General features: G+C 45.9%; 1 pseudogene; it reads right to left on the bottom strand.

Annotated features, from left to right (window-relative positions):
- Positions 1–359: 359 nt before the first annotated feature.
- LOC118077397 (serine/arginine-rich splicing factor 7 pseudogene) lies at positions 360–911 on the bottom strand (annotated as a pseudogene).
- Positions 912–4,750: the final 3,839 nt, after the last annotated feature.

Genomic DNA, 4,750 nt, shown 5'->3' with positions numbered 1-4,750 from the left:
TCTCTCTCTTCCCCCTCCCTCCCCACCCTGCACTAATAATTCTGTGGTAGCAGGACTGCCACTGCTTTGGAACATGTAGCAGAGATCATGGTTACAAGGAACAGGTTGGATGTGAAATACATCTGTGTCTGAAATATGATTGGGGGGGGCAGAAGGTGATCTCGCCTAGGGCGCAAAAAACCCTCGCACCGGCCCTGGGCGCTCTTTCCGTGCCACTGAAAATGGCTGTGCGTGGTCACTGCTGACACAAGTGTCATAGGTTCGCCATCAGGGACCTAAATCCTTACATTTGTCAATAACACCAAAGAAATCCCTTAAAATAACATAATCAAATTCTTCCTATCATGTTCTTTGCAATTCTAATCCAGTCTTTCAAGACTCACACTCCTTCGTGGGCTTCCTGGTGGCAAACGACTCCGAGGGGAGAGTGATCTTGATGTCCTAGCAGAGACAGACCTGGATCTTTGGGCACGACTTCGGCTACGTGCGCGCGAATCTCTCCTTCCTCTGGATCTTGAATAAAATCGAGAGCGCGACCTGCTTTTTCTCTGACGCCTATAGCAATGCCAGTCATATGCATAATGGTATTTCTTGTCAAACTCATGGCATCTATTATTCGGATCAAATGGCCGGCGTGCTGGGGCTCTGTCATGGCGAAACTCCACTCTAACCCTAGAGCCACAGAACACTTTTCCATCTAGCCCACGAACTGCTTCTTCAGCATCTTTTGGGTCTTCAAAGTTAACAAATGCAAATCCTGGAGGATTTCGCGCAATCCATACTTTTTGTAATGGTCCGTAGTAGCTGAAAGCTCTCTCAAGTTCAGCTTTACCAGCACCAGTTCCTAGATTACCAACAAAAACTTTGGTTTCTCCACTGTAAAAGCCAGAATGCGGCATCTTTGCCTGACTGGGTGGAAAGCCCAACCGTCTTCCAACAGCTTGGCTTTTAAAGCATCACATCGGAATTCTCTGGCGTCTCCAGGGGCACCGGAACCCAGGCATTGTGACACACATGGCTGCAAATCCCAGGCAACCAAATGGGGATCCTTCAATTTGTGGGTCAAAGTAAATCTCTCCAGCGGTCTGTTTAACTTTGGCCCACAAGGCCATTTTCCCACCATCACACTCACCTGGTCCATGGGAGATGATGAATTGGGCAGGAGTTTTGGATCCCTCTTCATTTAGCTGCTTAGACTCAGTATCCGATCACTGTGTGCTTTCTCCAACTCCACTGATTCCCTCATAGATTTGGGGGCATTTGGGGATAGCACTCCAATGGTTCTCTTCCTCGGCCTTCATTTGTTCATTAGTTGAAATGTCAATTTGCTCAGAGCTCCCCACTCCACCCCCTTTTAAATCCTTTCCCCCCTGGATGCGAAAGGACAGAAGGGGGGGGTGCTATCTCAACAAGAAGTCCCATTCCTTCCAAATGGAAGCAAAACAACCACCCCAGTTCCAAGGCTTCCTGTGCATACTGGTGGAACCAAAGCCTTTTGCTTCCACCCCTGGCAATCCCCCAGAATGGCTCCTTTATGCCCTCACTGCTAGCTGGGCAGCCAGAGCAAGAGGCCCTCTACCTTCAAGAGAGGGTCTCCATAGCAGGTGTCCCTCTTTGCAGGTCAACGTCCCTCTCCTGATAGGCTGGAGGAAGCAGATGCTACCTATTTTAAGGCCTGCCCTATTCTTCCGACTGTAAATTGTTCTAACTTATTTCAAGGCTGCGTTTTAATATTGTTGTAACCTCCCCTCGGACCACGTGGTGAAGGAAATAAATTTAACAAAGGTTGCCAAAATAAGAACAGAAAGAATCCTTCTACCCTGTTCTGTAAAATATAGTACAGGTAATGTGAAGTTATGTTTCCACCTCCATCGTTAAGGAGTTGGAATTGGAGTGCAAAGTAAACACAGGAGTTTTGAATAAGGAAATGGTGCTCATTTGAGGAGTATCAGAGATGTACGGTATGTGAGAGGAAGGTGAGAGAACAGCAGGGCTGGTCCTATCATTAGGTAGAGTGAAGCAATTGCCTCAGGCTGGCCCCGACATCAAAACACTTTGGGTAAGTCCTACTTTTTTTGTCCTTAAGTAGGCCTGCCCTGTGCTTGCAGCAAACTAATCATCTGAATATATGCAGTGGAATCTTTCAGTTTATACATTTAGTAGACTCATGGGTTTTCCTGGGTTCTCCCACTTCTGGGTACTGTTAAGGCTTTGTACATTTATGTACCCCTCCCCCCAATCTATCCTTCCCTGCAAATTCTTTCAACATGAAAAGAATAATACAGCTGAGAGAAAGTTCAATCCTATTCCCCTGCCCCCTCTCCCAACATTCAACTCTGGTTGCTGGAAGGTCTTGAGGAACTGTGTATGTATTTACACGCCTCGTCCTATTCTGCATGGGAAAGCAGGAAGGTGGCAAAATTTTAATAAATAGACCTCTTATTAAAACACGGCACCAATTTGTGTGCTTGCTCACCTGCAACTAAAGTGGGAAAAGGGGGGGGGATTCCTTCCAGCAGCACATGGAAGGATTTTTTTTATTTTGTTTTGACTACATCAGACCAACACGGCTATCTACCTGTAACCAGAACTACGGGCAAAAGGATGAGCTATGAAGAGTCGGACACGACTAAACAAGAAGTCCTGTTCTGCAGCTACCTTTCAGTGTGGCAATGAAGGATTCATAGCTGCCAAGTTTTCCCTTTTCTCACGAGGAAGCCTATTCAGCATAAGGGAATTTCCCTTAAAAAAGGGGAGAACTTGGCAGCTATGGAAGGATTGTGTGCCAAGGCTATGTCCTTACCCACAAAGTGGATAGCTATCTGCCACTCCTTCCACATATATAGTGAATTAGAAACTGACCAGAAGGTCTTCATCCCTCTCATCTCCACTCCCTCTGATGCTTCTGCAGCCACTTCTTGCTCTAAGGACCACAAATTGTGATCAGTACCGTACCGCCGCAGCAAAAAGAACACTCCTCCTTCGACTTTTTTTTTTGGTAGGAGAGTACACACGGTCTTCCCTGTTCCCCTGGGGTCCCCCTCCCTCCAGATGCCAAGAGGTTGGATTTTAATACGATAGGACTAGGAGTCTTTAAGTCTGAGCCTAAAAGCTCTCAAGCCCTTCACAGGGGGGTCTTAACAGGCTTGTGCCTTTCAAATAAGAAGTGGATCTAGGCTTAAGTCGCTGCCCTCTAGGAAGTGCTGAGACAGTCCTAATTATAGCTGTGCAAATAGCATTGATATAATATCTGAAATAAATGGATACAGCAAAAAAAGAAAAGTCCTGAGATCTGTATTTCCTTACAACCATGTGATTATGAGCCGTCTGCGTCGGGAGGGTGGGGGAGGATAAAGCACTTGGATTATACAGCATGTGGTGGGGAAAGTCTTTGCTGACATTGGCAGAGTATATTGTGTTGCGCCAGCATTGTTAGGAGGAGCGTCTGAGAGTGAGAACATTGCAAAGTAATGAACTTTGGAGCACCGTGGAAAAAAAAGATTACATGCAGGTATGCATAAAGAGGGGAGGGTGGCAGAAAGACTATAGCTGTGTGCTGCGAAATTAATGTGCACTTAATAATAATAATAATAATCAACTCTCTTTTTAAAATGCTCTTCCTGTGCTTTCCAAGAGCAAAGCAGCTGGCAGAACATAAAAGCCTGGCAATATTCCATTGGGGCAAAAAAAAAAAAAATGGCATAGCCGCCCCATAGCATGGTGGAACTGCAACAATAGCCTGTGAATACTGTCTAATTGGCTGAAAGACCTCATCATAATGCTAGTTGAATCCATATCACCATTTGCTAAAGTCAAAACCAGTTATGGGTGATCTTTTAGGGCAATTACTGGGGCTGCAGAGAGACATATCAGGTTCTCCAATCAGCACTCCAATCCTAAGCACTCCTGGGAATAAGTCTCACTGGAATAAGTACTCACCTGGAGTTCTGGGCACCACAGTTCAAGAAGGATACTGACAAACTGGAACATGTCCAGAAGAGGGCAACCAAAATGGTCAAAGGCCTGGAAACGATGCCTTATGAGGAACGGCTTAGGGAGCTGGTTGTGTTTAGCCCGGAGAAGAGAAGGTTAAGGGGTGATATGATAGCCATGTTCAAATATATAAAAGGATGTCATATAGAGGAGGGTGAAAGGTTGTTTTCTGCTGCTCCAGAGAAGCGGACACGGAGCAATGGATTCAAACTACAAGAAAGAAGATTCCACCTAAACATTAGGAAGAACTTCCTGACACTAAGAGCTGTTCGACAGTGGAATTTGCTGCCAAGAAGTGTGATGGAGTCTCCTTCTTTGGAGGTCTTTAAGCAGAGGCTTGACAGCCATATGTCAAGAATGCTTTGATGGTGTTTCCTGCTTGGCAGGGGGTTGGACTGGATGGCCCTTGTGGTCTCTTCCAACTCTATGATTCTATGATTCTATGACTCACTGGGAATTATTCATAGGACTGTGCTGTGAAGCACAGAAAGAGATACACAGGGGGAAATATATAACTCTGACAAATTTCCTCAAAAATCAGATTGGGGGGTGGGCGGGAAGCTGAGGTAGAAGCAGGGTGTCTTTCAAGCTTCCATAGCTATTAACTGTATGTGACTAGAGCAGTGTTTCCCAACCAGTGTGCCTCCAGATGTTTTGGGACTACAACTCCCATCATTCCTGACCCCTGGTCTTGCTAGCTAGGGATGATGGGAGTTGTAGTCCCAAAACATCTGGAGGCACACTGGTTGGGAAACAC

The sequence above is a fragment of the Zootoca vivipara genome, chromosome Z1 (genome assembly GCF_965207765.1).
Source record: "Zootoca vivipara chromosome Z1, rZooViv2.hap1.1, whole genome shotgun sequence".
NCBI lineage: Eukaryota > Metazoa > Chordata > Lepidosauria > Squamata > Lacertidae > Zootoca > Zootoca vivipara.
Note: the sequence above shows the minus strand (reverse complement) of the source record. Positions and strands in the feature narration are given on the sequence as shown.